A 12,793-nucleotide genomic window follows, 5' to 3' on the forward strand; every position below is an offset into this window, starting at 1 on the left:
CTGCTCCAACTCTTCTGGGACCTTCTTCACCCGCTACTCGCTCTTACTCTCCCGTGGCCCCCTGTACCCAGCCAGCACCTCTGCTTCCCTTTCATGAAGTAGCAGGGTCAGAGGGAGTTGTCCAAGTACACGTCCCTTTCTCCCTTAGTAACCTCTCCCAAATGGAAAGAGGCTAGGGTCCTTCACCTCCATTCCTTCAGAATTAAGTACATTAAGGAATTCCAATACCTAACCCAATAATATAATTTAAGAACACACATGATCCTATCCAACACTCTCCTACCTGAGGAAAGCAGGCAAGTTTGGGAGCAGGGTTAGGAAACAGCAGTTTTCCTCAGCTCCTTCCAGACCTAAGTCAGGACTTACATTGAAATGTAAATGGAAGAAGCCTTATACTATACTAAACCAAAAGTAAATTATATGGCACTTTACTAATTACCAGCCAGTCATTTTTTTCTAGGACTCTTTGTTTTTTTTTTTTTCTTAATTTCCATATTTTTTTGAGTTCATGATTTTGGTCCTATGTACCTAGGTTAATGTTTTTCTGATCAGTCCTATTTTTTAATTCAACTTTGGAGTTTTTACACATCTGTAATATTGCAATGGAGATTCACCTGCAAAAAGCTACAAGGCCTTTACTTTTGTACGTGTGCACACTGTGTGTTGTGTTGTCTGTCCGTGTGTGTGTGTGTGTCCATATGTCATGTACATGATATCAAGATTGGCAAATTGAAAATGAGCACTCATAAATTAAAAATGGATACAAATACCTTTCATTCACGTGGTTTAAGAAGGTTCAATTTGAATTGGGTAAACAGATGGAAGTAAAGATGTCTTTAAAATTAAACTTAACTCACAAGCCTCTTTAGGTGGTCAAAGAATAAAATATTGATGTCTATAAAATGTCTAATATTCATTGTTTCTGGGACTTTTCTTCCACAAGGAAGAAATGGCTAATACTGTTCAATACACTTATCTGATATCTTGGTAAAAATAAGTAAAGTAGATTTGACATGGGATTTCTCATAAATGTGCTTGTTAGAAATCTGATTAATTTACAAGGTTAAAATGCTAACTGTTAAATATACCATCAAGTACTCTTAACTTCTTGAATTCCATAAGGCAACATGATTGATGTTTTCATAAATTGGTAAATGAAAAAACAAAACAAAACAAAAAAGATGGTTTAAAGTTGCTTTTTCATCACTGAAAAGAGATTACTAAAAATTTAAAGTCCCGACAGATATAATTCTATATACTTGAACATTGTGTTTTCATGAAATGATAAACAGATGTGATTATATATACAAAGGTTTATAGAAGATTTCTATATACAAAGGCCCAAAAGTTTCAATTGTTCCAATTAAGAGTACTGTAAATAACATAAAGTATTTCTTTTTATTAAAATGAAATAATTTATCTAAATTCAAAAATTTACAAGGATTGTTTCAGAATGTGAACAGAAAAGAGGGTTAACAGATGGGAAAGAGAAATTAGAAGGTTCTAGGTATGGAAACCATATTTAATAGAAGGAAAAGAAAGTGTTTCTGGATAAGAAAGTCTTTATGTGATGAAGTAAGTAAGAGGGTTTAAATAAGTGATAAAGAAGGTCTATGTAAGCTGGCTATATATGAAGTGAAACAATCTGTCAAAGCTATTTAAGATTTTTTCCCTAAGGTCAAATGTTAATGTACTGATATAAACCAAAGTTCAACTATTATGGTAAAAGGACAAGGATTTCTTAAAACATTAATTTATCCATAAAATTATGTTTAGTAAGTTTTGTTTTTTTGAGCAAGTAATCTTGAGGGAATTAAGGACTATACAAATGTGGTTAAAAGCAACTGTTATTTTGAAATATTGTAATATGTTATTTCTTTAAAAGCTCAACTTGACTAATATAAAAACATCAATGTAATGGTAATGCTACTACTCTTCTTTGTATATTAAATGTGTTCATATATCTTCCAGGTATACAAGTCTTTAAGATAGAAGCTTTAAAAGGTTTAAAAGAGCATTATATCAAGCTAGTGTTCTCCAAACTAAAGTTGTATGGTAATTCTAGGCTTATAAGAATAACATATTAGAGACTTATTTATATAATTTAATGTTCTATAACTGGACCAGTTATAATAAAATATATAAAGTTTTATGTTACTTTTTACAGTGGTATACAATTTAAATGTATTTTTAAATTAATGAGAGCCTAATCTATTTAAAGGTTAATATTGTAAAACATAAACATTTTGCTACTTTTCTTTTTTTTTTTTTAATATTTATTTTTCAGTTTTCGGTGGACACAACATCTTTGTTTGTATGTGGTGCTGAGGATCGAACCCAGGCCGCACGCATGCCAGGCAAGCGCGCAACCGCTTGAGCCACATCCCCAGCCCTCGCATTTTGCTACTTTTCCAAAAAAAAAAAAAAGGTTAAAAGCCCTCAGTCTTTCTTTAATTCATGTTTAAAATGTAATATAATTTTGTGTTAGGAATATTCATGTGAACTCAAGAAATAATATATGTAAACCTTGTAAGGTGATATGTTATAAGAGGCAAAGATCAGCTGCAGAACTAGAACACTTCACTCTACCTGAGATAAGGCTCTACCTCCCACCTTAGGACATGTTGAGATGACTCCAAAGTAGGCCAGAATTCAGTTCATTTAAAGTCACATTCAAAAGATTGATTTTTGTTGTTAAGATTACTAGGATCACAAACATGAGATATAATAGATAACTCAGCCAAAATTCAAGGTAGTTATTACACAAACTAAATATATTTTTACTGTTGTTAATTTTATTTTGTATTTTTCTTATAAACTATCTAAATGCTGCTTGTTAATATTTTGCAGAGGTATTACTTCAAGAACACACAATCTGGGTTAATTTAAGATAATAAGCCATCACCTACAGAACATAGACCCCAATTAATAAAAAGGGTAAATGACTGTAAGGCATAGACATTAAAATTAAAGCCCAGGACTCTTATTTTAAGACTGATGAGACTGATTTGCTAGATGTTTAAGATCAAGACTCGAAAATTAAAGTTAAATTAAAAGGGCCAAGAAAACCAATATTTGGCTCTTGCCCTCCAAGTAAATCTAAATCCAGGGAACAGGGAACTCCTCTAAAGAGCTTTGCAACTCTGGGCCACATGACCTTGTGATCAGGGAGATTAATTAGGTCACTGGAGAACAGAAGTCCAATCGGTGCACTTGCTATGAAGAGGATGGTCATTGGAGAAGGGAGACATCCCTGATGCTTCCAAGGGAAGCCACATGGTCAGCAAGACCTAGACCCATCCTAGTGCAAATGGCATTAAGCAGAGCTAAAAATCTGCTCTCAAGTTCTCCAAGAGTGACTTCTAAATGGGAACTCAGCTGATTCTTTTTTTTTTTTTTTTAAGTTGTCAATGGACCTTTATTTTATTTATTTATATGCAGTGCTGTGAATTGAACCCGGTGCCTCACACATGCTAAGCAAGCTCTCTACCACTGAACCACAACCCCAGCCCACTCAGCTGCCTCTTAACAGTAGATAGAAATAAAAGTCAGTTTGACCTGCTTCATCTTAAACACCTAGCAAAACAGTTAAAAGCAAAACACAACCATTTTGGGGCATTTAATAATAATAATAATAATAATAATAATAATAATAATATAATAACTAACTTAGAATATACATTTGTGTAGCCCCCCAAAATAAATATGACTGGAGGCTAGAAAAGAGAGATTCTTAGGAAGGAATGCCTGATAACTAAGCAAAACTGCCAAATTAGAAGTTTTTAGTCAGTTTAAGGCCTACAGATCTTCCTAACCTCCTACACAGATAGGATTGATATTTGCTAACATGATTATCTAGCCCTAAGTGACAGAAATAAAGGGCTCTCTACAAGACACAGAGGTCATACCAGTAGAAGGGTTTTATAAGATCAGATGACATTAAGTGGCTTAACTACATCTTATGGGGATGGACATCTGTAACATTAAAAGTTAACTGTTGTGTTTGCATTCCTGATAACTCTGGCTATGTTAAAGATTTATATCCCCAAATAAAGGCCTTGTCCTCTCCAACCTTGTTATGGGGACACCTTCTCAGCCCTCACACCTCCAGGTGAGAGATTATTGGCTTCTCTCATTTAATAGCAGGTCTTCTAGGCCTAAACAGCTCGTTGGTAAGCCCTTACTCATATGAGCCCTCCACACAAACGGGCTTTTCAATTTGTTTCCCTACTAGTCGCCCTGGGGTTACGGCAGGCCTAGCCACAGGAATGGCAGGAATAACCACACCCATTACCTATTTTCATCAGCTCTCCAGAACCAACCCTCCAGAATCAACTGGACTCCTTAGCCTCTGTGGTCCTACAAAACCACTGTGGTCTGGACCTATTAACAGCAGAGAAAGGTGGACTTTGTCTATACCTACAGGAGGAATGCTGTTTTTATGTCAATCACTCTGGTATAGTCAAAGACAAGATACAACAACTCCAACAGGACCTTGAACGTCAGAAACAACAGCTCTTCTCTGTTGGAGGATGGCAGCTAAGGAACCCCCTTCTCCAGTGGGCACTTCCTTTCCTGACCCCTCTCCTTGTCATAGGCCTTTTGCTAATGCTTGCTCCCTGTATCCTTAGATTTGTTCAAGACCAGATGCAAAAAATCTCTAACCAAACCGCGAACCAGCTTCTGTTACAGAACTACCAACCCCTCACCAAAATTAGCCATCCAGAGTCAGCATCACCACCACCACCTGACCCCTCACCATTGCCTCAATGACACCCCGCGCCCCTAACAAGGGTCCAGACACAGCCCCTTTCCAGCAGAAAGAAGCTACAGAAGATTGATCTATGCTTCTGACCCTTAAGGAGGCCCAATAAAAAACAAAAAAGGGAGGAATATAGTCTTGATTTAACATCTGAGTAGCCATCTTAAATGTTAACAGCCATCTTAGGAGATCAGTTTCACTTTCCTGTACTTCCTCTTATCCGAACTGCCCCTACCCCCATTAGTGACCTACCTTAGGGTACCATAACCCTAAGCCAATCCCAGAAGGACAGGACCCCTTGACTCTGGAAAGCCCCATAGTGCCATAAACTTAAGCCAGTCCCCTACTATTTGACATCTCCTAGCTCCAAGGTAAGCACCCAGAGCCTATCCCATAGCACCACAGCTATACCTCCAAACCCCCACCCCACAATAGCTGAATATCCAAACATCTTGGGGCCTCTCTCCTCTCTATAGAGAGATGGCTTAATTTCTCAGCTTTGACATATAAATCTTTGTGTGGATTTCTGCCTGGTCTCTGGCCTTCATTCTCACTCACCCATCTCACTTTCTCACCTTTCAGTCCCCTTAAGTTGCTTAGGGCCTTGTTAAATTGCCCGGGCTGACCTTGAATTTGAAATCCTCCTGCTTCAGTCTCCAGAGTTGCTGGGATTGCAGGCATGTGCCCGCACACCTGACTTAAATAAATATATATATAACATATATATATATTTAGAAGAATCTTCATATCCTCTAGCTGTTACTCCCCAGTCCTTCTAGATCTCCCAACCCTAAGCAACCATTGATCTACCTTCTGTCTCTATGGATTAACCTGCTGTGTTCATATGCATGGAAATATATCATGTGGTCTTTTGAGACTGGCTCTTTTCAAATAGCAGTGTTGTTGTTGTTGTTGTTATTATTATTATTATTATTATTTTGGTACCAGGGATTGAACCCAAGGGCACTTAACCACTGAGCCACGTCTCTTACCCCCCACCTTTTTTTTTTTTTTTTTTTTTTGTATTTTATTAAAGACAAGGTCTCTTTGAGTTGCTTAGGGCTTTGCTAAGTTGCTGAGGCTGGCTTTGAACTCGATATCCTCCTGTCTCAGCCTCTGGAGATGCTGTGGTTTCAGGCCTAGGCCACCATGCCCAGCTCACACAGCAGAATGTTTTGAAGGTCCACCCATGTGGTAGCACGTTTCAGAACTCCATTGCTGTCACAGCTGAATAACGTTCCATAACATGGATATGCGCATTTTGTTTCCATCAGTCGATGAGCACTTGGGTCTTCGCCACTTTGTGGCTTTGATGAATATGCCTCCAGGAACCTTTGTGCCTGAGTTTTGTGTGGATGTGTTTTCTCTCCTCTGCTTTTGAAGGCTCCTAGCCTTGAAGACACAGGTGCTCATCACTTTCTGCGCCCAGGATGAGGCAATGTAGTCTAATGGTTAGAGCCATGTCTTCTGCCCTTACTGTCTGAATGTCAGAGGGGCAAGTCACTTCACCTTCCTGTGTGGCAGCTTCTCATGTGTAAAAGAGGAGCCACATTCACATTATAGGACTGCTGTGGGATTACGCAAGACAATGCATGTCAGGGACGTGGCCCCCAGTCTAGAACAAAGTAAATGCTTCAGAAAAGTTCGCCATGATCAGGTTTCCATTTGGAGATTTCCTAAGAGTGTGTTTGCTAAGCCAGGCACTACAGTAATAGCAAAGCCATTCATTCAGGAAGTATTTGTTTTTTTGTTTTTGTTTTTTTTTAAATGTAGTTTTTTTAGTGTTTTTTTTTAACAATATCTTTATTTTTTTTTTAATTTTTATGTGGTGCTGAGGATCGAACCCAGTGCCTCATGCATGGTAGGCGAGGACTCTACCTCTGAGCCACAACCCCAGCCCCATTCAGGAAGTATTTGAATGAATAAAATGATTGAATGTTCATCTGTACTTGGCATGTGAGAGAACACATTGACTTGAACCTGGATCCCACTTCCAGGAGTTCATACTGTGTAATCTGAATGGCAAGGCCCAGCATAGCTCTCCTCCATATATTGTGACTCTATAAATGGAGGTGATGTGTACCAGGGACATTTCATTGTGATATTAATAAAGGCCTCAAAATCTGCTATGGGAGCCCTGGAGGAGAAACATTTAAAACAACAACAACATTTTATCATGAAGCCCTGAAACATCAAGAGAGCAGAAAGAACAGTAAACTGAATACCGTCCCATCTATCATGTAGCTTTGGCAACGGTCAACATTTGTTAAGTATTTACTGCATCTCACGACATGTAAGATTTGTAGCTAACCCACTTTTAATTACAGATATTCTAACACTTCAGTCCTAAGTGCTTCAGCATGGATTTCCAATAAGGGAGGTGTTCTCCTGCCTCATTGCAACACACTGCCACTCAGCCATGTTGTTACGGTCATGGCAGAGGCAGGACTAGGAAGGACTCCAGTTGAGCCTCTGGGTCCCAAGTCACAGTCGGTGAGAACTGGCAGCTGGGGTATAAAACACTTTGGAGGATCCATTCTATTTCACTTCTTTTACCCATTTCAAGAATCCTGAGAGTGGAACAGCAGTGGAAATGGGGACTCCCAGGGGAATCCCTGGCCAAGCTGTGGTGGAAAATCCCACTCACCATTTATCCTGGGCACAGCCTTGCACTCTCTACTCACAACCAGTTGACAGTGGTTCTACGGTGCCTGGAAGTCATTGCTGTCTAGGGTCGTGGCAACACAAAGCCATGGGTCTGTGGCTCTTCCTTCAGCCAAAGCAAGGAGGGTGCCTGGAGTACCACTGGGGAGATTTCAAATCTTTGCCCTGGTATTGATTAGCTGTGTGATCTTGGACAGGTCACTTTCCCTCTCCGTGTTTTCTTTTTCTTTCTTTCTTTCTTTTTTTTTGGTGCTGGGGATTGAAACTAGGGCCTTGTGCATGTGATGTTTCTTCATTTTTTAAAAATGTATTTGTTCTGCTGGGGATGTGGCTCAAGCGGTAGCCCGCTCGCCTGGCATGCGTGCGGCCCGGATTCCATCCTCAGCACCACATACAAACAAAGATGCTGTGTCCGCCGAAAACTAAAAAATAAATAAATAAATAAATAAATATTTTTAAAAAATTCTCTCTCTTAAAAAAAAAAAGTGTATTTATTTATGTGGTACTGGGGATTGAACCCAGGAGAACTCTATCAGTAAACTACATCTTTTGCCCTTTTTTAAAATTTAATTTTGAGACAGGGTCTCACGATGTTGCTCAGGCTGGCCTTTGAACTTGTCATCCTTCTACTTCCCCCTGAGTAGGTGGGATTACAGGTGAGCACACCCAGTTCTGTAATTATTAACTTTTTGGGGTGTGTGTGTGTGTGCGTGCGTGCGTGCGTGCTGGGACTTGAATCCAGGACCTTGCACATACTAAGTACTCACTCTACCATTGAGCTACATCTACTGTTTCTTCATGCTTAAATGCTTAAATTGGTGCAAATAACAGTGCTTCCTTCAATTGTATGCATGAACTAACAGAAAGAGTATTCTCAGGGGCTTGCCACATGAGAAAGGCCAGTTATCACTACTGGAGAGTCTGTAGGCCTGGTACCTGCCACCAGTTTGCCTATGAATTTGACAACCTAGATCCCACCGTAAAGTCCGCCTCTTCCACAATGCCCACCCACATTAACGGAACTCAGTTTAAAGCCTCCTTGATTTTCGGAATTTAAAGCACAGTTTGTGTCATCTAAATCAAGCGTGTGTGCTGGGAAGGGCAAGCCTGTGTACGAGGGCCCGCCCCCACAACCTAGACTCAGCAGGCTGGGGCTGCTAGTCCCACTAGCTTTTGAGTAAATCAGTTCATTTCCATGTCTCCGTTTCCTCTATGCAGTGGAGGTGATGATTCCTGTTTCACCTGCTTCCACGCGATGAAAAACATCAGCTCCCTGATTTAAGCTCCGAGAACAGAAGGAAACAAACAAGTGGAATGGTTTTTTTCAGAGCATAATATTTAATAACCTGTGGGAATCATGTCAATATATATTGCATTTATTTTCCTTTTCTGAGTTGAACATTTTATGTAAAAAATTTTTACAAAAGGAATACATTAATATATTCTCAAGGTAAAAGATTCACAGGATAATGTTAAGTGTAAAAAGGCAGCCTTTTTTTTTTTTTTTATTGTACTGGGGATTGAACCCAGGGGCACTTAACCACCGAGCCACATCCCCATTCTTTTTATATTTTATTTAGAGACAGGGTCTCACTGAATTGTTTAGGGCCTCAGTAAATTGCTGAGGTTGGCTTTGAACTTGTGACGCTCCTGCCTCAGCCTCTCAAACTGCTGGGATTACAGGCGCCACTGCACCTAGCTAAGGTGCAATCACATGACCCCCAACTTCATTTTTGTGTGTGTGTGTGTGTTGCCAGGGATTGAACCCAGTGCCTTATGCATGCAAAGCAGGCACTCTACCAACTGAGCTATGTCCCTAGCCCCTCCCAACCTCATTTTTTAAAAGTAGAAATACTTTGAAAAGAGAGAGAGAGAGAAATGCACCAACCTGTTAACAGTGTTACCCTCTGGGTGGCTAGATATTGGAGATGATGATTGTTATCTTTTTTTTTTTCAGGCAGGAGGTTACCAGGGGTTGAATTCAGGGGCACTCAACCACTGAGCTACATCCCCAGCCCTGTTTTGCATTTTATTTAGAGACAGGATCTCACTGAGTTGCTTAGCGATTCGCCATTGCTGAGGCTGGCTTTGAACTCGAGATCCTCCTGCCTCAGCCTCCTGAGCCACTGGGATTACAGGCGTATGCCACTGCACCTAGCTTATTCTCATCTTTATTTTTCTATATCATCCAATTTTTGAATGAGGGTTTGTTATGTTTATAACAAAAACAAAGTTATAATTATTTTTAAAGAAAAATCAAAGCATGTGTTTGAAAACCATACAAAGCTAAACAAAAGCAAGGTCACCTGTGTGTCAGAAACCTTTAAGAGGAAAATTCTGCCTTTTGAGAGCACCTTCCACCTCCCCCAACCCCACTGGGCCTCCCATGTGTGAAGCATTGGGTTAAATTCTCACCCGCCCAAACCAGGCTCTGTTCCTGTGTTTTCTCTTTTAAAGCTTCACACGGAGCTCGGTTCCAGGACTCCACCAGCCTCCTTGGCATAAAGTTCTTTTGGAAAGTCAGGCCGGGGGCTCATGGGCAGTGCTCTGTGGGGCTGGAAGATCCCTGACATCCCTGCAGTTACCAGGTTGCTTAATTAGCTGAGTTACTTCTCAGCCATATGCCCTCTCTGGGGCTAACCTGCTGCACAGCCCTCCTGAATCTAGCTCAAAGACCTTCAATGGCTCCCTTTTTCCTTCAGGGTGGTACTGGCCAACTCCTTGGTCTGGTGTGGAGGTGTCTGTAGGCTTGCAACCAACCGTCCTTACAACCCCATGTGCTAATCTGACAGTCCACCAGCCAGCTCCAAAGCCAGGCCAGGAAAGGACAAGAATGAGAGAGGAGAGCTGGTGTGACGTCATAAGGCAAGCTGGGGACTGTGGCAAACGGGAGCAAGCCCTGACTTTCTCAAGGGATGGCCCCCTCTCAGAGCCAGTCAACTCCCCCTAGGGAATGCTTCCAGTTTTTTTTTTTTTTTTTAAGAGAATTGGGAAATCTGGGTCTTTCTGTGAAATTTCCAGATTGTAAAATACATATTGGCAGTAAACTCCCAAAACACATTTGGCCAAGCTCCAATCACTGTTGGTGACTTGTCTTAGAAACTCATTGGACTTTTATCCTTTTTTTTTTTTTAAAGAGAGAGTGATAGAGGGAGAGAGAGTGTGTGTTTTTTTAATATTTATTTTCTTTAGAATTTTAGAACTTATTTTCTTTAGAGAGAGAGTTTTTTTTAATATTTATTTTCTTTAGATACAACATCTTTGTTTATATGTGGTGCTGAGGATCGAACCCGGGCCGCACGCATGCCAGGCGAGCGCGCTACCGCTTGAGCCACATCCCCAGCCCGGACTTTTATCCTTTGGCACCTTTCCTTTGCTGTTCTCACTGGCAGGGACACTCTCCCACTCCCAGGGTCTAAGGAATGTCACGTATCCTGTCAGGCCTAGCCAAGACACCACCTGAACAGCCCCGCAGGACCTCGGCCAGAAGCAATACCTTCCTCCCTGGGGCTAAACCACTCACTTAGCTCTGTGCCATGCCACAGTGGTTCCAGCAATAGTTCCATCCTTCCTGATGGACAATGAGCACCTGGAATATTTATGGAGCACCTGCTCTGTGGTAGGCACCAGTGACATACAGCCCAGAACAAGATGGATGTAGTCTGAGCCTTGAAGAAACATAGCCTAGTGCCGGGGACAGGGATGTAAAATCAATGTTTCCCAAGATACCTACTTCCAATTGTGATGAGGTCTGTGGAGTTAAAAGTTTACAAAATGACCTGAATGCAGGCAGGAGGACTAAGTAGGTCACGAGGTAGCTTTGGGAAGCATTAGCACAAGGGCTGGCATGTAAGTCTGTACAGTTTGTATACTGCACAAAAGCAGCCAGCTGAGAGGGCAGGCAAGAGCTTGATGGGTCCCTGCTCACTGCCCTGGCTGTGCCTTTCTCCAATTCACACAAAGGCATTGTGTTGACTAGCAGGGGCCACATTTAGTTCCTCCTCCTCCCAGCCCCCAAAACTGCTTTAAATAGACTCAGGATCTAAGTAAAAACATGATCTTTCTATGCATGTGCAGCCTAAAGCAATGCCCCCTGCTCCCTTCTATTAGGATATGCCCCCTAAAATCCTCAGAGAATTTTGGGGTCAGGGAGGGTATCTCTGAGAAGGTGACGTGGGAACTGGGCCTGAAGAAGGGATCAGCCAGCTTAGAGTATGAGGAACAGTATGTATGGAGCCTTTAAGGGGAGAAAGTACCAAAACCAGAGCCCCTCACAGGTGACCAGTGTGGCTGAAGAGTGGACAGAGACAGGAGAGTATTATGGGGTGGGGTGTGCTGGGCTGGGCAACCATATCCTGGGAGGCCACATCGAGGAGTTTGCTCTGAACCCCAAACATCTTATATCTATCCTCCTTCCTATCACATTGCTGTGGGTTTCACTGCCCAAGAGCACTCTCACCAAGGGATGATAAGAATCTCCCTTTACAGAGCACTTAGCATTAGTGACACATTCATTCTGCCCCTCTCATCCTTCTAAGGAAGTAAGCATTTTTTTGGTTTCAACTGAACAGAGGAGAAAGTGAGGCACAGATAGCATGAGCAGTCTGTCCTAGGTGGGCAGTCTATTATGGGGTGGGAAGGGATCCATGCCCAGGTCTGTGGCATTTGGAGTCCCATCTTTTGGCTCCCTGATAGCAGTGGTCCTCATGACTAAAGTGAGGCTCAAGGGCCCCAGAGCCTGGCTGGCTTCTCAAGGTGGAGTCTAGGGCCTGCAGCACTGGTCAGAAATGCAGGAGTCTGGGTTCAGCACCAGTCTTACTGAATCAAAATCTGTGCTTTACAAGAATCATATATGCTACCAACTGAGAAGCACCTGACTAGAGAATAATCCAAGGAAAGTGGCAATTGCTATTTTAGTCCTAACACAACACTCTAATGTCTCACAAGTCAGGTGACCTGAAAACAACTTATAACCAAATATGCCAGAATTGCCAATTGCTCTAACCATCCATCTGTCCCAGTTTTGTCTTGTATTGTCACTCCAAGGGAAAGATGGAGAAGCTATCAGTGGCTCCAAGGAATTCCTATACACTCTTCTTTGAATTCCTTAGTACAGTCCTGCCCTCATCCAGGAATAAATCTAAAGCCGTTTGATCCTTTTCTTGGTTAATTACTGATCCAAATCATCTTGCATTTGTGGATATCCATGGGGTCCATTTTCTGGACCCACTTTTGGCAAGATAATTTCCTGTCTTAGCCTCCTTATAAAAGGAGGCAGAATTATTTGGTAGAAGAGACCAGTGGGTGAAGAAAAGCTGGGTTCCTCTTTAGCTCTAAGGCCATATGCTGTGGGACTGTGGGAAACAA

Source organism: Marmota flaviventris, chromosome 5 (assembly GCF_047511675.1).
Source record: "Marmota flaviventris isolate mMarFla1 chromosome 5, mMarFla1.hap1, whole genome shotgun sequence".
NCBI lineage: Eukaryota > Metazoa > Chordata > Mammalia > Rodentia > Sciuridae > Marmota > Marmota flaviventris.